At 37.5% G+C, this 25,586-nt stretch overlaps 1 non-coding gene across 1 annotated transcript; it reads right to left on the bottom strand.

Annotated features, from left to right (window-relative positions):
• Positions 1-15,346: 15,346 nt before the first annotated feature.
• LOC122733199 lies at positions 15,347-15,453 on the bottom strand. Its single transcript, XR_006353783.1, has one exon. It is a non-coding gene; the product is annotated as a U6 spliceosomal RNA (small nuclear RNA).
• Between the last annotated feature and the right edge of the window lie 10,133 nt (positions 15,454-25,586).

Here is a 25,586-nt window from a genome sequence, read left to right as displayed (position 1 = left end):
GATCCTTTAATGTAGAAGCAGCTACATTTCATGTTATCCTGGCTGTGGCTCCACAGTACTTAAATTGTTTCTTTCTGGCTGCTGGAAATATTTTCTCATTGACCTGGGACTTCTGGAATTGGACTATAATATTCCTGGAGGTTTTTTATTTTGGGATTTCTTTCTGGAAGTGATCAGTGGATTATTTCAATTTCTATTTTACCTTCTGCTTCTAGAATATCAGGGCAATTTTCCCTGAGAATTACATGGAAGATGACTTCTAAGCTCTTTTTTTTTTATCATGGCTTTCAGGTAGTCCAATAATTTTCAAATGATCTCTCCTAGATATATTTTCCAGGTCACCTGTTTTTCCAAGGAGATATTTCACATTGCCTTCTAGTTTTTCATTCTTTCGGTTTTACCTAATTGTGTCTTGATTTCTCATAAAGTCAGTAGCTTCCATTTGCTCAATCCATATTTTTCAGCAATATTTTTGTGTGTGTATCTCCTTTTCCATTTGTCTTTTCAAGCTGTTGACTTTTTTCTCATGACTCTCCTGCATGGCTCCCATTTCTCTTTCCATTTTTTCCTCTACCTATCTTACCTTATCTTCTGAGCACTTCCATGACCTGAAACCAATTCATATTTTTCTTGGAAGCTTTGGATGTAGAAGCTTTGTCTTTGTTATCTTCTTCTGAGGGTGTATTTTGATCTTCCTTGTAACCAAAGAAACTTTCTAGGGCATGCATTTTTTTCTGTCTGCTGATTTTGCCAGCCTATTTCTGGAGTTTTAACTCCTTCTTAAAGCGAAGCACTGCTTCAAGAGCACATTGTCCCAAGCTTCAGGGGGTCCCAGGTGGTATGATTTAAGGATAGGCACATTTTGCACTCCCCTGGCCTGTGCTCTTGTCTGTAAGTAACCACAGGCCTGCTTGCGCTTTAACCTGGGGACAGAATTCTGTTTCATTTTGGTTGCAAGCTCAGGCATGCCTGTGCCCACCTCTCAAGACTACTTCCTGGTTTGGAGTACAGGCAAGAAAATAGAGTTCCACCTCAGCACCAGCAGACACCCCTGCAATCTCCCACCAGCCAAATACTCAGTCCTCTCGACAATCCGTGATCTGAGTTCAAGAAGTAGCCACTGCCTCAGCTGATTCCAAGGCTCTGGAGACCTGATTTTCTGGGGCTGGGACTGGGTCTGAGTGATGTGGCCTGGATCTGCACTCCACTCTTACCCTGGAACAACAGACCTTTCCTCCCGACCTCCTAAGCCATCTATGACTGAAAAATTATCTCGCACTGTCCTTTTGTGGGTTCTGCTGGTCCAGGAATTATCTTATGGTATTTGGGGGAGAGCTCAGAGGAGTCACTGCCTGTCTTCCACCATCTTGGCTCTGCCCAGCAAGATTTTACAAGAATCTTAAGCATGACCTTGCTAGCATGTGAAATGAGTGAAATTGTGCAGTTATTTGAACATTCCTCCGTATTACTCTCCTTTAGGACTGGAAGATAAACTAATTTTTTTTTCCAATTCCATGGCCACTGTTGTGTTTTCCAAATTTACTGGCATATTGAGTGCAACACTTTAACAGAATCACCTTTTATGGTTTTAAATAGTTCACCTGTGGGGCAGCTAGGTGGCACAATGAATAAAGCACTGGCCCTGGATTCAGGAGGACCTGAGTTCGAATCTGGAATCACATACTTGACACTTACTAGCTGTGTGACCCTGAGCAAGTCACTTAACCCCCATTGCCCAGAGATTTCCTCACCACTATAGTTCTCTAGACTATTTAAATTATACGTCAAGTACTGATAATGGTCTGACCTAACTTTTCAAAAATATTATTAGCTGTCTTTTTTTCAAATTTCTTTTCATCTATGTCTTAATCCCTTATACATCTCTCTTACTCTTATTTTTTTTTTTTTGGTAAGGCAATTGGTGTTAAGTGACTTGCCCAGGGTCACACAGGTAGTAAGTGTTAAGTGTCTGAGGACGGATTTGAACTCAGGTCCTCCTGAATCCAGGGCCAGTGCTTTATCCACTGAACCACCTAGCTGCCCCCAATTTTTTTTGGGGGGGGCAATGAGGGTTGAGTGACTTGCCCAAGGTCACACAGCTAGTAAGTGTCAAGTGTCTGAGGTCAAATTTGAACTCAGGTCCTCCTGAATCCAGGGCCAGTGCTTTATCCACTGCACCACCTAGCTGCCCCTTCTCTTATTCTTGTTATTTATTTATTTTTTATCAATAGTGAGTTCTTCAACAATGATTTATTTAGATGCATGATTCTAACATAGGACAAAATTTAAATGGTTTCTGTATGTCTTGCAGCCTATAAAATCTTCTATTGCTACCACTTTTTTGGCCATTTTACATTGATCTCAGTTAATAAGAAAAATATTAGTATACAAATCCTACATTTCCAACTATTCTTAAAGCTCACTGATAAAAATCTTTCATGAAATCAGGGATGTCACAATTTTCTTCTTTAGTTCAAAACTATACCCCCCCTCCCATCACCTACTTTCTTACTGTCACAGAATAACCTTAAGGGGGACTTTGGGTTTTCCCCCCTAAAATCTTCCCAAATGCTTATTGTGTTCTTAGTATCAGAATGATGAATTTGCTCAGAACTATTGTCCCTGGTTAATATTTCTGCCAATTCCCACAGCTTATAGGGTTTCTTTTCTTGAGCCCACCATTTTGGGAACCTTTTGTTCTTCCTCATTTCCTTTCTCTAGAGTCAACTTTTGAAAAAGGAAAATGTACTTCAGAGTGAGTAATCCTAGGAAAATAGTTATATACAGCTGACAGAATCCATCTGACACAAAGAGACAGTATGACATAAAGGTAAAATCTAGGAATGAGGAAGCCAGGGTTCAGATTTCAGCTCTACTACTAACAAGCTGTAGGAATTTGAGCAAGTTCTTTATTCTAGGCCTCAGTTGTCTCATTCTTAAAATGAGGTTGAAATTGGTGAGCACTAATGTTCCCAGCTAGCTTTCACAGCATGTGAAATTCAAGTTTGCCTTTTTTGTTTGTTTGTTTCAATTGAATTCATCCTAAGCGGGTTAGCCTTCTTAGCATAGTTTTGGGGGACAGTAGATCCTTTTTAATCTGAGTTTCAATCAGTGTTAAATCAAAAGTCTTTCTGCAAACTATTGCTACTTAATATTATTTATCATTTTGTATGTTTTTTCATATAAAAACTTAAATGACTTCATCTTCTATGCCTAGGCCATTGATTCTCCAACCTAGTCCTTTTATCTTGATTAAGCTCCACCAATCTTTCTTGGTTCCTGCCATACCACTTCTTAAACAGGTCTTTCACCTCATCATTATAATATTGTCACATAATAGTCAAACGTACCTTTCCTGACCTCTAACTTCTCTGGTATTATTCTATTTTTCCCCTACTGTCTTTTAGGTCCCTTCTTGTACATTATAAAATTAGTATCTCTAAAACTCATATTTGATGTGCATATACTTTAGCACATTGTAGTTGTTAGGTTTTTTAATCTATTTTAGAGAGGAATAAATTATATTACCTGGTGTGTTATTTGTCCCAATCAGATTTTCTAGACTTTCAACCTAACCTTATTGCATTGCAAAATCTATTATCTCTAATTGGGACACTTTGAACTCAAATACATCTTTCCTCCCTGGCTATCCTTACATGTTTTAATATAAATGATGCTATTGTTATTCCCCTGCAGATATCCATCAACAAAGAGCAAATTACTATATTGTGCCTGTCTGAATATTTGTGTTCTCAGCTTAATAGTTTGTTGTTTAACAGATGACTCCTGTCGTTTGGGCTATTACCACATCAAGATGGTCGAGCTTGGCAAAGTGATAAAGTATGCTTGTACTTAACTCATTTTTCCCCAAGGCTAATCGTTGGGTTATTTAGAATACTTTTAGTAAGAACACTTAATGAAAATCACTAAACAAAATATTAGGCTCAGAATAAATGTCACCTCAAGGACATCTTAATTGGTTCATTGTTGAAGAAAAATATTGTCAACATCTAGACACAAGATCCTCCATTAGTAGCCAGTTTTTCAATGTGTTTTACATATTGAATAACACAAATATATATTATACATGGTTTTATGTAGTTTTATGCACTTACAGGTTCAAATAAATACAAATGTTATCATACTTTAGTCCTACAAAGTATTTTTTCAGCAATACCTTTTTCCTTCAAGTAATGTTCTGTCATTATTAGTCTGATCTTGAGTCACCTGCATGGATCTGTTTATGTTAACCAGTTATTTTATTATTTTAAAAACAACATTTGATTTTGCTTCATTATGTTAGCCAATCTGTAGCAATTGCTTCAGTTTGGGGAAGTAATTGATTCTGTTTAATACAATTAGAAGTGATGGGGACTTTATTAGCTAATTAACAATGCCTGTGGAACACTGCTCTGTTGGCTTAATTAAATCCATGTTAATATATACAAAATAAACTATGGTTGACTGTTAATGATCCACACAGATTTTTCATTGGTTCCATTTTTTTCATTAAATTCTACTTTTTACCTGGCCACTTTCAGATATTTACCCCAAATGAAACCAAATAACTGCCTAAAGGAATGAAATTATAGTCAAAAGGCATCTAACACAATGAAATAGTCCAACACTTACCACCAAATGTCCTTTCCTCAGATTGCAAATATTGACATTGTGTCTTTTCAGATTAGTCCCTCATTTCTTTCTTTTCCCAGATTGCAGTGATTCAAGAAATTGTGGAACCTTTTATTTAGGCACTCATTCACAGAGTATATACCAAGTGAACTAACAATCCTCTTCACAGAATTTGACTTGACAACTTTAGTGATATGGATAGCCTATAATAAATATGTGATATGACTATTATTTAAATTTAACACAGAATAATATTTCCCCCCTTTCTGCCTTGAATGGAGATCCATTTCTCCCTAACATATTCTTACCATTTTTTTTGAAGAGGAGGGAACAGGAATTTTTCTGTATTTTAAATTTGTTTTATTTTCTTTCTACAACTGTATTGTGCTCCATATTTCTCTTTCATTGCTTAATGGGTAAATAAATCTTCACATATTTCCAGAACCTTCCAGTCTCACACGTACATAAAATCACATAATCACAGGACCTCAGAGCTTTACTAGTCTGAACAATATCTGAACAGGAATTCCATCTGTGATAGCTCTGACAAATAGCAATTCAGTATGCACCTGAATATCCCTAATGGAAGAGACCCAATACCTCATGTACTCAAAATATTACTTTGGAACAACTATGATCACTGATACATTTTTGATATTGATTCTGTCTTGAAATATTTGAGATACTCCTCTAAAATTTGTGTCATCTGAAAATTTGATAAGTATTCTAATCTGTACATTTCTCTATTTTTTTTGTCAGTGCAACACACATTTATTTTATTTTTTCCAGTTACATGTAAGGGTAGTTTTCAACATTCATTTTCATAAGATTTAGAGTTCCAAATATTTCTCCCTCCCTTTCCTCCCCCCTCCACAAGATATCAACCAATCTAATATAGGTTATATATGTACAATCCACAAGTGCTCTTTTTATCAGTTCTTTCTATGGGAGTGGACTTTTTTCTCATTTCTTTCCTGCATCACCCTCATTTCTCTTTCCATTTTTTTCTCTCCTTCTCTAACTTTATCTTCAAAGTCCTTTTTGAGCACCTTTATAGCTTGAGACCAATTCATATTTTTCTTGGAAGCTTTAGATATAGGGGCCCTGACATTGACATCTTCTTCTGAGGGTACACCTCGATATTCCTTGTCACTAAAGAATCTTTCTATGGTCCTCACCTTTCTCTGTCTGCTCAACTTGCCTTTCTTTTACTTGAATTTTAGCTCCTTAAAGTGGGACACTGTTTTCAGGCTGTATTATCCCAAGCTTCAGAAGGTTTCAGGTGGTATGATTTAAGGAGGAGCAGGTTCTTTATTTGGTTGGCCTGTTCCCTGGTCCACAGAGGACCCCAGAATAACTTGCTAATCAACCAGATTTGTGTGCTGTGATTGTCAGCCCTGAGGATACTGTGCCCCTCCCCAACCTGGGCCACTGCTACTCACGCCTACCTCCTGGTTCTCAGCAGGGGTGAAAAACCCAAGTTCTGCCTTAGCACTAGCATAGACCCCTGTAATCTCCCCCCACTTCCAAGGGCTCAGCCCTCTCACCAGATGGTGAGCTTAGTTCCAAATGACATTGGTGCTATAGCTGATTCAAAGTCTCTGGGGGTCTATTTCTCTGGCAAGGCCTTCCTGAGACTAGATCTGTGTCAGGGTGACTGTGGGGATGGGCTCCAATCCTGTCTCAGCACAGCAGCTCCCTCCTTACAACCTTCCCATCCTTGTTTGGAAGATGATTTCAGCACATTCTTCTGTGGATTGTGCTGCTCCAGGAATTATCCAAATTTAAAGCCAAGCAAGACAAAAGAAAGGGCAAGTTTCTGGGACCACAATACTATCATCTCCCTATATCCACTAGGTTGGTATCCATCCATAATCAATATGTTTTGGGTCTAGTCATTCAAACATTTATAAATCCACCTATTTGTACATTTCACTATATCTATTTTAAAATGTGGTGGGGGGTTGTACATTTTGGTGTAGAACATGCTTTTCAATTGTTTCTTGATGAATAACCACCTCACCACCATTTATGTCTCAATATTCTATCTAGTCCTTCATTTTAATATGTTGTTACATTCAGTACACTTGTGTGTTTTTCCCTCAATTCTAAAGAAGACTGCCTTCCTGAACTCCAGCATTCCCTTCAATAAAGGGTTTCCTGCATTGCTGCTCTACTATTCACTATTTATGTGACCATGGGCAAATCATTTCAACTTTTGAGTCCATTTCCTCATATATGAAGTAAAGATTTCAAAACTGATAATTACTAAGGTCTGAAATCTATAAATCTGGACAGCACACCAAAAAGCAGAGACATCGCCTTGCCGACAAATGTCTGTATAGTCAAAGCTATGGTTTTGCCAGTAGCAATGTATGGCTGTGAGAGTTAGACTAAAGGAAAGCTGAGCACTACAGAATCAATGATTCCAAATTGTGGTACTGGAAAAGATTTTGGAAATCCCTTGGACAGCAACACGATCAAATAAGTCAATACTTAAAGAAATTAATTCAGGCTATTCACTGAAAGGTCAAATACTGAAGCTTAAGTTTAAGTACTTTGTCCACATAATAAGAAGATATGACTCGTTGGGAAAGACTGAAGGGAAAAGGAAAAGGGAATGGCAGAGCATGAGATGGATAGATAGTGTCATGGAAATAATAAACATTAAATTGGACAGACTTTAAGAAATAGAGAAAAATAGAAGGTCCTGGCATGCAATGGTCCATAGAGTCATGAAGAGTCAGACTGAATGACAACAAAAAATTTTTAACCATTATAGACCTTGAATAATTTTGATGTTCATTTATGGAGAGATATTTTGTTCTTTCAAACTCAGATATTTAATTCATTCAAACCAGCACTCTGGTTTGAAATACAACCTTTTAATTGTATTCTTAATTCTAATGCTCACTTGTTCTACTAACAGTGTTCTGTACTTATTGATAATGCATACTGAGGGAATGTTTATTGGACTGTATTCTCCCTTCTACATATGAAGTATACAACCTTAATATCCCAGTTCTTGACTATACTCCTAACCTTGCAACATATCCTCACATCTCTGTCAATATGAAGGGTTCTCCTTCACAGGTCTTAATTATTCATTTTTTGTGAGGAATTTTGCAGTCCCATGCTTTGTTTGGTTTTCTTTATAAACAAGCTATTTGATTCAATAAATATCACTTGAGGAAGACATGATTATTCTACATGACGGACCAAAAGTCACAAAGAAGGTTGATGTTTTAATAACTTTTTGAAAATTATTTTTCTTTATTTTTTACTATTTAGGAGATTTTATTTTTAACATTTTATATAAATTCATTTCCTAGATATAGTGTATATAATGCTATGGTATTGTACATTAAAAACCAGAAAACAAAGGCATTGTTCAATATTTGTGACTTTTGGCCCACAAGTAGAACCATATTTTCCTGGGAGAGGACAAAAGGGACCCTCTGTGTATTGAATTTTGACAGACTTTGGACTGTAGACAAAATTACTGTGCATGGTACTCTTGGTCCTAGCCTTAAAAAGTGCTTAAATTCATTGGGGTAATCTCAAAATATCACCCTATATCCTCAATATTTTAAATTAAGATTCTTTCTACTTTCTCTATCTGGCTATATTCTGTCACTGTTCTGAAGACCCCATATTTCTTGTCATTTTCTCTATCTCTTATTCCCCAAGTCCAGGAAAAGAGGATGGTTTATTCCATGTTCCCCACTGCTATTCCCCTACAGAAAAAAATATTGTTCTAGAATTCCTTTATCTCTATTCTCTAATATGATTGTTCTTTTGCAGTTTATGCAATTGGTTTATGCCAAAATATTCCAAATTTTAATCTTTGTTACTGCCATCTACTAATCAGAAAGTCACTTTCAACTTCCCCAGTGATCCAAACTTCTATCCACTCTATCTAATCCCCTGCCATGATCATCAAAATCTTACACATTGTTTTTTATGATTCTTCTCATAATATGGCCACACAATTCTTCAGCCTACTTAATTCCAAAGAGAAAGACCTGGATCTGTGATTTCTTCCTCTTCTCCTTTTTTTTCTTTTTTTGGCAGGGCAATGAGGGTTGAGTGATTTTCCCAGGGTCACACAGCTAGTAAGTGTCAAGTGTCTGAGGTCATATTTGAACTCAGGTCCTCCTGAATCCAGGACCAGTGCTTTATCCACTGAGCCTCCTAGCTGCCCCCACAGATCTGTGATTTCACTGACAGGGAAATCCTGGATGTGAAAATGCTCTCTGTTGATGCAACTCAGAAAGTTGCCTGAAGCAATTGTGTCAAAGTCAAATAGAAATGGTGATCACTAAACCATACATAAGGATCCCTGCAGGAGACACATTGTTTTAGAAAGCCACATATTAGTATTACCTATTTTTATTGTATTATAATTTGTTAAAAATTGTCCAGTTGCATCTTATTCTGATCCATGCTTCAGATGAAAGTGTTGTAGACTTCAGTGTTTGACACCTCTAGCCTAGAGATTAAGTGATTTGTTGCTAACTAGAGAGATTAAGTGATTTGAGCAGAGTCACATAGCTAGTATGTATAAGAGATAAGATTTAAACCCAGGTCTTCCTGGCTATGAAGTTAGCTTTGGATCAACTACACCACACTGCCTCTCAAAAGATGTCATTATTCACTTCACTCCAGCCAGACAATGTCATGATCACAATTTAGATCTAATCTTATGATTACTCATTAGCATCAACCCCATTATGTTTAGTGTTTGGGGGACCTTTCTATTTATTCCTAATTTTATAAAATGTTTTGTGACCTTACTGCTGGGTTTATGCACGTGGAGAGCAACTGAAATATACATCTGAATTAACTTCAGAAATTTCCAGGCAACAAAATGTTTAGGGCCAATGGGGCCAAGACAGGAAAATGACCATTCTAAGTCTCCCATAATTTGAATCTAAGTCTGTGATAGTTTATGGGACCCATAGATTACAATTGGATCATTGCTGCCTCTTAGCAATGTACCTTGATTAAAATTTACCCGAATAGACTCATATCCATATGCTATTTGAAATATAAAGATATTGGATGATCTTTTTTTCTTTTATATTTAAGCTAATACAGTGAAAAGGATACTTATGCTCATGCCATCAGAAAATTTCCTTTAAATTTTTTAACTTATTTTAGAATTATTTAAGATAATTGCAAGTTGAAATAACTTAGAGGGAAACCTATCAAGAGACAGACCTGACTGGCAATGTATTTTTCCTATTTCATTTCCAGTGTTATTAAATTATTAATCTTTTGAAATAATATATTTTCCTCTATTTCAAGTGGAGATACTTCATTATCTCACAAAATTTCTATCTTATGCATTATTGTTTAATTGCCATTTTATTTTTAAGTGAAAAACTAGCTAAATCATTAGGCCCAACTTTCCACAAGTTTTTCCTTAGGCACATGACAGAATAATTCACGAGGGAATGGCTTCATCTGGGCTACAGCATGCTTCTTTGTCAACTTCAATAGCAAGTTTCACTAAATGGTCTCACTACTGAGATCCTTTAAGCAACCCTGGATCTCCTTAAAAGTCACCAGTCAGGTTAGTAGTACTAGTAGACATTTGGCCTTTGATCACCGGATAGATCCACAGAATGACATACCAATTAAGTTCACTCAAGTAAGAGAAGCAGGTGAACTCAAATAGGCCACATTTGTTAATGACATGCCAGTCCTCAGCTCTTCAATAGCTACCAACTTGTCAAAGGATGAGAAATCCTCTTTGAGCATCCCAGTTCACTGAGCTATCTTGAAATTCTGGTAGAGTCCAGTAGCCTCAAATGGGGTACAGATTGCTCCTACAAGGTGATGGAAAACTACTTCACTACCTCTTTTTCCTACACTTATTGAGACCAGTTAATCACAGCTCCAAACACATGCCGGGTCAGGAGAAAATTACAGCTCTTCACAGGGAATTTGTAAAGGCAAAAATTAGGAATAATTATGCCTTTTAACACTTGCTTCAGCCTGATGAAATCTTTGTCTGCTTCCAACATTAGTTATAATTTCTGTAACCCAGTCTTTTATGCCATGAGTTTAGGAATTCAAAACCTTTCTTGATATATTTAACTAGATTCAAATTCTGATCAATCATAATCTTGTAATGAATCAAAAATATGATAGTGAACAGTGTCTTTTTTTCTGGAATCAAAGCTTCCAAATGATTGTTGACTAACTAGCTGGGTTATCTTTCTGCATCTCCCTTCCCGCTCCCCCTCCAATTCACCTTCATGTCTCTAGCCTCCATATGAGTACTTCAAGTCTCCATTATAAAAAGGAACCATTTCTCTGATAATTTATATGTAGGCAAGAAAATTATCATCCTGAATAAGAAGGAATTATTAACCATATTTTATTAGATTCTGTACATTAAAAAATGTTAAAAAGCTTTTGGAAGAATGAAAATAAAATTCTCCCTTTAGAAAGAATTTCTAGCAAAGGTTCATGCTCCACATTGTGAAGTTTCTTTAAAAAGTAGACCAGAGGTTAGCCAAACCATATTAAAATATAATTGTGAAATATTTAACAAAATAAATAACATAATAAAACACAGATAATATTAATTTGAAGTTTTCTAAATCAATATATGGCCTACATGGATCCTTATGCTGTTCAGTGGCTGCCTATTTCTACTTAGGTTTGACTCCACTGAAGACTAAATAATGAAACAGGATCATGAATTTAAATGAAGTGATATAGGCAATGATGATTTGTTCCTGAGTGAGAGAAGTCATAGGAAAAAGAAGCATGGAGCCTTGCTGTATTAGTTAAATTTTATCAGTCATTCCACCAAGAATAAGAACAGAATTTAATACTGAAATGTGAAATTATAGGTTAAAAAAAAACAATTTTCACACACACACACACACACACACACACGCACATATCCCTCCACAGACTTCAGATGTCTTGCACTTGTACGTTAAAAGCTGATAACACTTTAGCTAAGAGGCCTGGGCAAGCTTTTGCCTCTATGGTTCTTAGTAAAGGCATGTTTTAAGGTCGGTCGGTCGGTCGGTCGGTCGATCCTTCCTTCCTTCCTTCCTTCCTTCCTTCCTTCCTTCCTTCCTTCCTTCCTTCCTTCCTTCCTTCCTTCCTTCTTTTCTTCTTGCCTGCCTGCCTTTCTTGCTTCTTTCTTTCCTTTGCAGAAATACAAAGGCTTCCAACGCTCCAAACACAAACAACAACATAAGGCCTTCTATAAGTCTCTGATGCAGTGTCTCCCACTTTGGACCTAGGATTTTTGTTTCCTATGTAAAGAATTAATTGTGATTTGAGGTTTCTATGACCCCATTTTGGTTAACGTTAGAAGCCCAGCACATGCCCGACTAGCCTTAGGCGCCGCCTCAGCAGGCATAGTGCTCCACCCACCTCGTGCTGACACCTATGTGGGCCTGGCCAAATTGTAATGATTGGAAGCCTGGTGAGGGCAGTCAGGTTGCCTTTGGCGTCCTGAAACTGGGGCCGGCTGGCATTTGTACAGCCACCTGTTAATTCTGTCAATCAGGGCTGCCAGCCAATTAGCTTGGGGATATGTGTGTGTGTGACCACGGTGTTTCCTGTGAGAGAGGGGGTTTTCTGGGAAGGAGAAGGGGAAAGATTCTCCATTCTGGAATGTGAGAGGGAGAGAGATGGGATGCAGCCGTTTTGCTCTTTGGGAAAAGCTGAGTCTGGTTGGTATGGTTTTAGGTCATATTATTTTCCTTCCCTTATTCCCTTTTTCCCTTGTCCGTAGTTCTACAATTCTTACTTCTGTTTTAAATTCATTCCTGTTAATAAACCCTGTTTTGATTTTTTGAGAAAGGCTGTTGATCTCCTTCCTTGCCCCAATATTGAGGCAAGCCACGTAATTAACACTCCCCAATTAAAATTTGGGCCTTACACTTAATTCTAGCTTCTTATAACTTTTTTGGAGTACAAAATTGATTAAGAATGGTGCTGTTGTTTTAGTAGCTTTAGTAAAGATTAATTTATGGAGTTAGACTAATTATAATTCATCTTAAATTTCTATTATTATATCACCAAAAGGTTAAATGATTAAGGGATGGAGTGATATAAGTCTGGGGAAGAATTGCCCAAGCTCCATGTGCACAATTTGATAATATTACCAATGACTTAAAGAAAGCTAAGAGGAATTTTCTCATCCATCTAAGTTCTCGCTTGTTAGGAGAAAAGGCTTCATTCTAAGGAAAGATGAATGTTGAAGCTGGCCTAGAGAATGGAGAAAGGGAAATGGATCAATGAAGAATTATAGTTATCAACCAGTGATGTAGGTAGCAGGACCAAAACATGAATCCAAGGATGAACAATGGCCTTTGTGAAGATATTAGTTAGTTAGATAGATAGATAGTTAGATAGGTAGATAGAGATAGATAGATAGATTTAGATAAATAATAGATACATAGATGATAGATAGAGAAAGAGAAACATGATAGATGATAAAGAGAGAGAGAGATGATAGAGAGACAGACACTCTGTGTGGATATGTGTATATCTATACAATATTTGGTCATAGAGATGGATGTCAAGTATATGTTGCTACATGTTCATGTTAATGATTATGTAATTACAGTAAAGACAACTAAGGTAAAACCAATGAGTGAGTGACATTTGAGCAGAAGCAGATAAGTAGAAAGGAAGATAGAAAATGAGGCTTATATCAGAGAATGAACTGTGTTCAAATATGAAGGGGGTTTGAACAATTCAAGCATGGTAGAACCATTCCCAATAGATTCCAGTCAGAGGAAAGTAGGATCGATAAAACCTTTAGATAAATTCTGATTTCCTCTAAATTACACCATGACCTCAGCAGGTCATTATGGAAGGAGGGTTAGGAGCAACAAACTATTACATATGTCTGAACAGAAAGCTTTACCACATGTTGGCAATCCTAATGCCATTGGCAAACATAAAACTCCACCATATGGGTAAATAAAATAATAACTTAGCATTGAGTTGGGAAGTGGGGTAGAAAGAATGCCTAGACATTTCAACCATATTTCCATGTCTTAGGAAGCACAAAGAAGAAAAAAAGAAATATAGATAGCTATGACAGATTTAAATATGTCAACACTGATATTGACATATATGCATAGATATAATATAGTTATAGCATAGATATAAATATATCAGAGGTATAAATTATAGTTGATAACACTCTGAGATCATCTAGTCCCTTCATTTTATGTTGTTGATGTTGCTAATCTTTTGTTTTTGAAGAGGACTAATGACATTATGATGTCGGGGCCTTTGGATTTGCCCAGTTCATGTTTCCTTTGTGCTACTGATATTCTGCTTTGCTCATGAAGTACAGCACCTTATTTGATGTGAGCAATTCATACTGGGTGGTCCTGTGCCAGTATCTCTCATGTCTCACAATAAATACTGAAGTTCTTCAGGGAGACCTTCATATTGTCTTTATGACACGTCTTTTTGGGGGGGTGGGGGTGGGAAATGAGGATTAAGTGACTTGCCCAGGGTCACACAGATAGTAAGTGTCAAGTGTCTGAGGTCAGATTTGAACTAAGGTCTTCCTGAATCCAGGGCTGGTGCTTTATCCACTGTGCCACCTAGCTGCTCCTGTACCACTTCTTCTGACATCTATGTGAGTGCTTGACTTGTACAAGTTCTCTGTAAAATAGGCTTGTACATAAGTGTATGTTTGGTATTCATACTACATGGCTAGACCATTGGAGTTCTGCTTTCTGCAATAGAATTTGAATATGTGGCAAATCAGCTTGAAAGAGGACTTCAGTGTTGGTACTTTATCTTTTAGGTAATCAAAAGATCTTCCTGAGATAATTCAAGTGGAAGCAGTTCAGTTTTTCTAGCATGCTGCTGATAGACTATACAGGTTTCACATACACACAACAATGAAGTCAGCACAATAAACAGCTAAGTAACCTTCAGTTTGGTATGCAGCCCAATACTACTTCTCTTTCACATTTTCTTTTGGAGCCTCCCAAATGCTAATCTAGCTCTGGCAACGTGTGCATCAACCTTATCATCTAGGTATACATCTATGAATAGTATACTGCCAAGGTAAATGAACTTATCCTCAGAATTCAAGATTGCTCCATTTATTTTGACCAATGATTCCATGTATGAATGGTGTGGTGCTGGCTAGTGGAGGACTTCTGTGTTCTTGGCGTTGATTTTCAGGCCAAAATCGACACAACTAGCAATGAATCAATCCAAACTCTGTTGCATCTCAGCCTCAGAAGCTGTAATGAGTGCACAATAATCTGCAAACAAAAAGTCATAGTAACTCTCCCTACACTTTAGTCTTGGCTTATAGCTTTATCAAACTAAATATTTTTCCATCAGTGTGGTACTTTACCTTGTTGCCGTTTTCATCCTTGTTGAAGGCATCTTACAACATTGCTGAACCTATCATGCTAAAAAGCATAGGAGCAGGACATACACTTTCTTCACTCTATTGGTGACTGGGTAAGCATGAGAGCATTTTCTTTCATCCAAAACCAATGAGAGCCTTCTATTATTTAATTTCTTTTTTTTCTTTTTTCTTTTTTTTTTTTCTTTTGTGAGGCAATGGGGGTTAAGTGACTTGCCCCGGGTCACACAGCTAGTAAGTGTCAAGTGTCTGAGACAGGATTTGAACTCAGGTACTCCTGACTCCAGGGCCGGTGCTCTATCCACTGCGCCACCTAGCTGCCCCAAAAATATGGAACGCTTCACGAATTTGTGTGTCATCCTTGCGCAGGGGCCATGGTAATCTTCTCTGTATCGTTCCAATTTTAGTATATGTGCTGCCGAAGCGAGCACGAGAGCCTTCTATTATGAAACTGGCATACGATACTGATGAACTTCAGGCAACCAAATTTCTGCATGATCTTCCATGAGACCTCATGACTAACAACATCAAAGGCCTTGGTCACGTCAATGAAAATTGCGTGCAGACCTCTGTTCTGCTGCTGGTATTTCTCCTGGAGGTTTTTTTTTTTTTTTTGGGGGGGGGGCAGCAAAAAACATGTGAACTGCTCCTTGGACCTTTCTAGAGCCACACTGACATTTGGTAAGATGACCATCTTCCTGGTGAAAGATTAGCCAATTAAAGTGTACTTTAGCAAGATTTACCAGTAAGGACTAAATGATATCTACCTATGATTATTACAGGACAGTCTCTTTTCCTTTTCCTTTATATACATGGACAATCAAGGCATCCTTGATTTACTAGAGTATAATTTCATTTTACCATATAATCCAGAAGACTGTAATTAACTTCTGTATGAGCAGTGGACCCCTTGCCTTGTATAAATCTGCTGTTTTGGAATAAATACCCAGTACTTTGCCATTCAAGAGGAGCCTGATAGCATTCAGTACCTCTTTTTCAGTTGGAAGTTCATTTAGAGAGAGATTGACTACAACCTGAAGCTTAAGATCAATAGCTTCACCATTGGTTGATGACTATGGAGAACATCCTTCTTCTACAAAATCACATCCCTAGCACTGATCAGTGTGGCTCCATCAGCACTGAGTAGTTAAGACACATCATAAGTCTTGGGTCCTTCAATCATCTTCAAGACATCATGGAAACATTTTGGATCATTATTCTCAGTGTAAAATTGAATCTCATCTCTTTTCTTACTGAGCCAAGAATCCTGCATCTCTCAAAGGTTCTCTTACACTTTTTTTGGTGGAGTTAAATGCTACATTTTTGGAGGTGGATGAGCTGCCCTTTTGGTAAACCTTGTGGAATTCACCTTTCTCATTTAGCAGCTTCTGAATTGCTCCAACATTTTCATCAAACTAATACTGATGTTTGCAAGTGTTTTGGCCTACATCAGAGCTTCTTAAACTTTTTTCTACTCATGACCCCTTTTCACCTGAGAAATTTTTATATTGACCCTCAGTATATAGATATATAATATAGTGTAACGATTGGAAAGACGCCACCTGCTGGATACTTACTGTAGAAGAGTTCTGCCCATGAAGCAAAGGTCTTTGAGGGCAAGACCAGGCTTCAGGAAGTGAAGCGGACTAGTGGGAGGAGGAAGGAAGAGACTGGCGCTCGGTCTCACTCGCTTTTTCCTTTGGACTCTGGTGGAGAGCGGAGCTAGAAATGTGCTCTCCCTTTAATAGATAGGAATCTAGGCCTTTTTCTCTCTCTTTACCAAATTCTTATTCTCCTTAATAAATGCTTAAAAGTTTAACTCTTGCTAAAGCTTATAATTTATTGGCGACCACTCATTAGATATTTTAGACAGTTTAGCTAGAATTTTAGCCCTTAACAGATGGCTGACCACGAAGAGGAAAGCTGAACCTCACTTCTGATCTTCCGGTTGGGTAAGAAATTTCCCCTCCCTCTCCCTTTAACTGCTAAGTACTGGCGCACTGGCTGTGTTTTCCCTTTAAATTTTTTCGAATGGACCTTTTAAACTCCCTAATTAGCCTATTTTTGATTTTAGTCTGTTTAACCAGACAAATGGGAGATAAGATCATGTTAATGCTTTGTTTTTGTGGATTTTCTATTTTTCTTTTTATTTTTGTTAGAAGAGCCAGCAACTTACTCACACAAGGAAATATCTCTCCCTCTCCCAACCATGCTTTTTCAGAGAAACCTGAAGAGATTCCTGCAGCTTTTCCCAGTTCTAACACTAATTGTTGCTCTAATTTTGCATGCCTGGAGGCAATGACCCACCCTCTAGAAGCTTTTAATCCCCTAGCACCTGGAGGCAAAGTGGGGGAAGAGGAATCCAGGCCTGAGTTCAAAATCAAGTCTGATTCAAATTGCTCTGGTCCCTCCCCTCCTCTCCAGACCCCACCCTCTACTCCTCCCATGGCCAAGCCCATTGCTTCCCCTGCCTGGGAAGTCCAGAGATCTAATGCTCATGCGCAACTTTCTCTAACTACATTTGCAGCTTCAGGCTCAGCCCTTCCCCAGCCTGGTTGTGCTTCTGAGACAACTTTAGAAAACCCTTTAAATTCCAGATATGCTCGTTTTGTTCATAATTTTGCTAACCTGCTTTTGTCTTTAATTAGTAATCTTATAAAGCATTTGTATGGTGAAAAGCCCGACAGACAATATAAAGGGGTTAAAGAAGAAAAACTTAAGCTGAATAAGAATGACAACCATCAACATAGTTCAAGACTCCGCTTCTTTTGCCATGGAAGGGTATATATTTTACAGAAATGTAGAAGTCAGCAGCAAGGTATTGATATGAGTATTGGGGATTTTAGATATCGGAATCAAAAGTGTTCTGAATTCACTCAGAGTATTAATGTCAGTTCAGAGGTTACATAGGATTTCTATGCTATTACATATACATTTTGAAATTAATGGTATGGGTTTATTTTCATAGAGATTTTCATGCTTTTGAGATTGTGTCTTATACTTAGTTTTTAAAACAAGGAGAATATTTGTAAAAGCTTTTTATAGTCATGTGATCAGGTTTATATTTTATAATACTCTTGTTAATATTAAGTTCATATTCATTTAGATTTCCTTAGTTTGAATTTCATTGTCTTTTATTGTTCCATGTGTATTTTCTTCTATTCATTTGTCTATCTAATTTTGAAACATTGCAAGATGGTTTTGATTTCATAATACAATGTTAATTCTAGGAGTATTGTGCTCCCATATTCTGAGTTGTTTGTTTTTGTTATTTTTTCTCAACTGATTATTTGATCAAACTCTTTAAAGCATTTCCCTGGCAAATTGTTTGCCATGGCAAGTGTAAATTGATTCTAGAAGTATTATTTTTGATAAGCATATTCCAAAAAAAAAAAGAGGGGAACATTTGTAAAAGTTTTCTTTGAGATTGTGTTGTGCTTTAACTTGTATTTAAATATGTTCAGATTTTTCAAAAAAGTAATTGTATAATAAGTTAAAAAAAAAGGTATTATTTGAAATTGTTGCATAATTATATATTATATTCTGAGTCAAGATGTATTCACATTTTTTTGCAATCATTTATTATCCTCAATTTTTAAATCCATATGAGACTTGGATTATGGGAACTTATCATTTAAGACACTAATTACCTTTATTCTGAGTTATCAGATGCCAGTTGGCCAAGGTGCCATCCAATCACAAGAGGAATACATGCAAGAGCAGACACTGAACTGTCACATGAGGGGAGACATGCATGAAGTCAAGGTATGGCCGAGAGAACAGCTTTTGACAAATGTTGAGGTTGGATTCTCTTGGTTTAATATTTTATTTTATTTTTCCCCACAATATTGTACAGATGGCTGGAAGTATTCATCCCACCCATCTCACTTCTACACCTGGCTTCTATGCTCCCTCCTATATGCCTGATGCCATGGACATCTTAATCCCATGGATCTGATTAAGTCTGACTCAGTTTCCTCCAATATGTTCGGTGGCATGGACGTATATTCCATCCACCTATTTTAAGCCTGGCATACTGTATGGGCAGTATATATTGCTCAAGTGTGGGAATGCTCATATCCCATCATTTCTCTGTTCTTTTATGGTAACCCCCATAATTATCTTCTCATAATGGCATGAGGATAATTAGGCAGATGATGCAAAAAGTGATGAAACAAAGATAAAAATTATTTTTAAAAATATCGCAGCAATTGTCTTCTCAATTACCCTCCATAAAGGGGGACTATAATAATAATATAATTGTAAAGAATGGTTCAATTTTTGTTTTATTATATGTTTCATGTGTAACAACTAAGATTATGAATTCCCTTAGACATGTTTTTGAGAACTTTCATTGTTTGATTTGATTATTGACAAAGCTATTTTAAAGTTTTGTTAAGCTCGATTTTGTAGGAAATTTTCCTGGCTGATTACCAGCATCCACACATCAACCCCTGAAAAGACTTCCATTCCATGACTACACCTAGAGGACATCTGAGAAAAGACTTTCAGAGATTTTAAATGAACAGTTTTGATTTGTTGTTGTTATTGGTTTTTTCTCTTTCTGTTATAATATACACCATCTGTAACATGTATTCTCTGCAGAGGCCCTCCCTTTGCAAGACTAATGTCAAAGCGTCGGTTCATGAGGACAAAAAAATCGCCCCTCTGGACAAAACTTTCCTCTCTTCCTTTTCTATATTGTTGTTCACATATTATTAGTTAGCAATAGTTATTATATTGTTTTTACTGTTCCGTCAAGGAAACATTTTGTTTCTTGAGGAACAACAGGGGGGACTGTAACGATTGGAATGACGCCACCTGCTGGATACTTACTGTAGAAGAGTTCTGCCCATGAAGCAAAGGTCTTTGAGGGCAAGACCAGGCTTCAGGAAGTGAAGCGGACTAGTGGGAGGAGGAAGGAAGAGACTGGCGCTCGGTCTCACTCGCTTTTTCCTTTGGACTCTGGTGGAGAGCGGAGCTAGAAATGTGCTCTCCCTTTAATAGATAGGAATCTAGGCCTTTTTCTCTCTCTTTACCAAATTCTTATTCTCCTTAATAAATGCTTAAAAGTTTAACTCTTGCTAAAGCTTATAATTTATTGGCGACCACTCATTAGATATTTTAGACAGTTTAGCTAGAATTTTAGCCCTTAACAATAGGTATACATAAACTTTTCCTGTTGCCAAATTTTTCACGACCCACACATTCAGTTATGTGACCCCAAATGGGGTTGCAAGCCACAGTTTAAGAAGCTTTGGCCTAGGTGAGCAAATGTGGTGCTGTATACAAAGTCTCTGAAAGATGCCCACTCCTTTTCTGCTCCACTATTGCTAACTGTGTGCTGACTCAGCTTTCTCTTCAGGGGAGCAATGAATTGTTTATGCATGGAGAAGCACTCTAATCTGCTGAATATAGGTCTCCTGACAATCTTCTTACCTTGGGGCTGCTGTTTTTGATGAATGAAAATGTTTAGTTTAGAGAGGATGAGTCTATGACTGGTACAGCACTATGTACCATACATAACCTTAATTACTCTCACATTTTTACCTATCTCTTTTCCTTACAATAAAGTAGTTTATTAAATGGCAATGCTTACTGTGAAGGTATAAGTGCAAGACAGTGTTGGTGATGAGGTCATGAGATGCACAGGCCTTCAATAGTAAGGGGCCATTGCTGTTGTTGTTTCTTACTCCATTCCTCCTAAATACTGCCTGCTATGTCTGATAGCCTGGGTACTCTGGCATCAAAATCACCCAGAATACGTGTGACCCTGGGGAAGTCACTTAACCCCAATTGCCTCACTAAAAAAAAATCACCCAGAATACAAGCTTGTTTTCCTCTTATCACATTGATGATGAGAACCTCCAGGTCTTCATAGAATTTTTCCTTGTCCTCACCAGGCTTTGTCATGGTGGGAGTATGCACACTGATGATGGAAGCATGGCACTTTCCTACAAGTGTCAGTCACTGTGCCAACTGGCAAGTGCTCCTCAACATAGTGACCATGCCAGAAAAATGTGTATCCGGCTCCAACTTCAACAACTTAGCCTTCATTTTGCTAGGCTTGTTTCTCTCAAGAATGGTTTTTGGATGTGGTATCTGCCAACTTCTCTCACAAGAGCTATTCATCTCTCAGGTCTACTAGATTTTGTGCCATCAATGAGCTTATACACATTTCATGGACTGATGGACAGTGGAATCATCTTCACAAAAATGTTTGTACTTTTTTGTGTTTTGACCAGAGAATGGGATCCCCACCTGCCATGGTAACTAGGTCAGGATTGAGTAAAGCAGACAGTTTTTAATGCACTCTTCTAACCCCTTCCTTATTCCAAGAGGAAAGGATTGCAGTCCTATATATATATATATATATATATATATATATATATATATATATTATATATATGTGTGTGTGTGTGTGTGTGTATACATACATATACACATATATGTATATGCATATACATATATGTGTGTATACACACATATACATGTACATGCCTATGTGTATGCATATACACATATGTGTGTATACATATGCATACATATCTCTGTGTGTGTGTGTGTGTGTGTGTGTGTGTGTGTGTGTGTGTATAAAGCTATTCAGATAGCCAAGGGCCTGCTGAATCCCTCTGCTGCTTCAGTCCCATGAGATGGCCCAATGCCCTGGGTTACCTGTTTTCAGGTTTATGGCTACAGCTCCCAATGTATCTGTGCCTGCTACTTCATCAGTCACCCATTACCACAGGACTTCAAGGTAGATAAAATGGTAAAATAATAAAAGAGTAAAATAGTACATGATAGATGATGTCGTAACTTGCATGTGAATTGGATTTAAGTGACGCAGAGTTGCACAAAATGATCAGCTTCACTTTCTCTTCCAGTGTCATTTAACTCCAGTTGCAAGACAAAAATCAAGACAACTGGTGATGGCTCAGGATGCAGTGGATGGCCTCAGCATCTTTGATGTCTGACTGTGTTCTAAACATCCAATGATTCCTCTTTCAGCCGACTTCATGGCCATTTGAACAAATTGTTCTCATCTGCCCACTCCACCAGAGGAAGTCTTCATGTGCTTGTGATAGACATTCCTCTCACTCACTGACAGGTTTGAGGCCTATTGGTTACCCTTAACCTGGTATAATCTGCCTGCCTTTTACTGGGGTTTGGCCACGTTATGTGCTACAGCATTTTGGGGCTGTAGTTGTAGGTGAGAGTTGGGTGATAGGTGGACACCAAAGGTGGATGAGCAGCCCTGAAAAGAAATGACTTCAACACCCTGTCATGGGGTGCAGAGCACCCCAGAAGTTCTCTGGGGCACATCAAGGAAGCTTCTCCTTGAGAAACTAAACCAGAGGACAGATAATGCCTAGAGAGATAAACTGAACCAAATCGGACTGAGCTAGCTTGCAATTCCTACCCTTCATTCTGGTTTCCCTTACCCTGGAGAGATAAGTTTGGGTGTGGCTTCGGCCTTTGCTTTCTGAAGAGGGATCTGTAGCCACCCCTCACCCAATTCCCTTAGTCACTACCAGTGGGGGATGGTCCACCTTCACAAAAGGAACTTTCCACAGGCAGATGGTCCACCCCCATCAGGCCTCTATAAAAGTTCGAGGAGATTTGGTACCTCTGAGCCATGTGCTTTATGCCAAATCTCCCCATGAAAAGTCCAAGGATTTCTTTCATGGTTTCCCTCCCCCTACCCTTCCCTTCCCTTGCTCCTAAATAAACTATCACCTTATTCTAACTACGTTTTGTGTGCAAGAGGGTGTAATTCTTTAAAGAGGAATTCCTAAGAACCCCAATCCCTAACACATCCCATACCCCATTTTCCCACCATATCAACCCCATGAAGCCCTGTTATATAGAAGAGATCTGAACCCCTAGGAGGTTTGGTAACTAGTCCAAAGTCCCTGAAATAGTGATCAGCCAAACTAAGTTCAAATTAATATTTTCTGACTAGTTTTTTTCATACTGAACTGACCTGTACAATTAAAGCTGGAATTCTTGGAGGTTTTTTTTTCTTTTTTTAATGCCTCTATCAGGTCTTAGTATGAATTACTTTAATCAGGTAAGAGCTGCTGAACTCTCAAGAAAAGTTATTCTTAACCAAGGTGAGAGAGAAGAGAAGGAATTTTATATTAGGTGGGCATATATGAATGGGATAAAGGATTTTGTATAGTGAGAGGGCAACTCAAGGGCACTTTGTAACTACAATGAATAAGAAGGTGGGAAGTAAAAGATAGTCAAAGAAGGTGAAATGAAACTGAAGTCAACATTTCCCCATTTTATCTACACTTTGGTGGTTGCCAGTGTGCTATTAAACATTGCTAACAAATGTTTAGAACACCTGAATTAAGATATCAGTCATTAAGCGTCTCCTTTCTCCCAATTTGGCCAATTTCCCCGGTCCCAGACAATCTATTCTACAATCTCCAGTCAAACTGATGTTCTTTCGTCCAATCCTTGTCCTTCCTTCAATGGGACAATAGCATTGAACATACAAATGTCCACAGGATTTAGAACTGGATTAGGGATTATGTAATTCAATATTCTCTTTTCATGGATGAGCAAATAGACCAAGAGAAGTAAAATTACCTTCTCAAAGTCACAGAACTGGCATCTGAAGTTATATCTTCTAACTCCAAATCTAATTCTCTTCACAATGGGAATGAGAGAAGAGAAAGAGAAATATGAGATAAAGAAGAAACATGTGCATCCTTCCTGCCTGTTCTGCACGCACACATACACAAACTTCTTCAGGTTTTCTCTCTAATATTTGGAGGATTGTTTTTATTCACTTTCTCATCCCTGGTTATTCAGCCGGTATAGATAAACATTTGTGTGGTTTTCTATTGTTAATATGAATATATGGATCATCTGGATTTGATGGAGGTACCTTATTATCCAAAAGCATTTTTTATGGGACCTTGGATTAATAGGAGCAAAATGCCCTTTGCTCAAAGACTTCAAAATGCACCAGACAATCCCTATTTACTTTCCCCAAGAGAATAAACAAACTCAAATGCCCCTTTGAAATTCCCATTCCCTCCTTGTCTCTGATAATACCTTCTTGTCTCTGTTCCTATTTCCACCTATCTATTCATTAGCATCTGCTTTAAATTGAGCTCTTAAACAGATTTGTATTGTTTAACTGATTTACATTTATAATGGGTTGATCTGCATCATGCCAATGAAGTTATTTTATAACCTGTGAGCCAAGTAACCTAAAAAACCCTTACAAAGAAGGGTATTTTGAGCTTCTCTCTTAGGACAAAATATTAAATTGATATTATTCTTTTTTCTGTCTGTCTCTGATATGTTTCATATTAGGACAGACATGGATATCATGTTCTCTGATCTGGTTAGTAGGAGATATTATAAGATATTAGAATTTCTCTGATCTGTTTATTAATTTTGTAGGAGAGATTAAATATTAGTTTTCTGATCTGTTGTAGGAGACAGTCAGATGTAAAAACTATATTTTAATATTCAATACTATGTTACCAGGAACAGTTTAATGTGAGAAACAGTGTGGCCTAAAGGAGATGGTGTTGGAGCCAAGGGGTTGGAGTTTAAGGGGTTTGGGTTTGAGCTCCACACAGGTTCTCAATTCTCTAGTCACTTAATATTACCAGAGATGGTGCTGATCTGTATAGGTATAAAAGATTCTGCACCTGGGAATTCTAGATACAAATGAAAAATATATCACACATGAACACATACATACAAATAAAGCCCTAAATAAATAGATTGAAAGTATCAGAAGCAACTTCCTAACAGTCAAAATTCACTTTGCTTGTCCTCAAATCCCATTACCATCATGCTTTCTTCACAAGTGCCTCTCCCAGGCTATATTGGCTTCATATGAAAAACATTCTAGCCAAAGTGGGCTACTGACTTGCTATTTATTATGTCCCAAACCTCTGTATATTCTCAGCATCACAGCATGCCTGGAATATACGCCCTCCTATTTCTTTTTTTCCCCATATAAATATTTTATTATTTTCCAATTACATTTAGAGATAATTTTCAATATTTTTTTATAAGATTTCTAGTTTCAAATTTTTCTCCATCCCTCCTCTCCCTCCCCCCTCCCCAAGACAGCAAGTAATCTGATATAGGTTATATATGTACAATCATATTAAACATATTTCTTCATTATACTCCCTCCTATTTCTTGCCTTTCAATGCCATGGTAGCCAGTCATACACACACACACACACACACACACACACACACACACACACACACAAGCAACAATAAAACATTTTAACTGAATAGAAGAGAGATACAAAAAGTACAAAAAAGGACACCAATATAGTAGTTTTATTACTACATTGTTGATTTATTAATCTCCAAAATGTTATGGAAATTTTAAGCTTTATTAGCTTAAAACTGCATTATGACATTTGGGACTCAGGGTGTGCATGTGTACTTATTAGTACACACACACACACACACACACACATATATATACACACACATACCCATAAAAAACTAAACCCTTCATTACAAAAGTTCAGAGATTTTTATATAATTATCTTTATTACTCCTTGTCTAT

Source organism: Dromiciops gliroides, chromosome 6 (assembly GCF_019393635.1).
Source record: "Dromiciops gliroides isolate mDroGli1 chromosome 6, mDroGli1.pri, whole genome shotgun sequence".
Classification (NCBI taxonomy): Eukaryota; Metazoa; Chordata; class Mammalia; order Microbiotheria; family Microbiotheriidae; genus Dromiciops; species Dromiciops gliroides.
The sequence above is the reverse complement of the archived record's forward strand: the minus strand, read 5'-3'. Positions and strand labels throughout refer to the sequence as shown.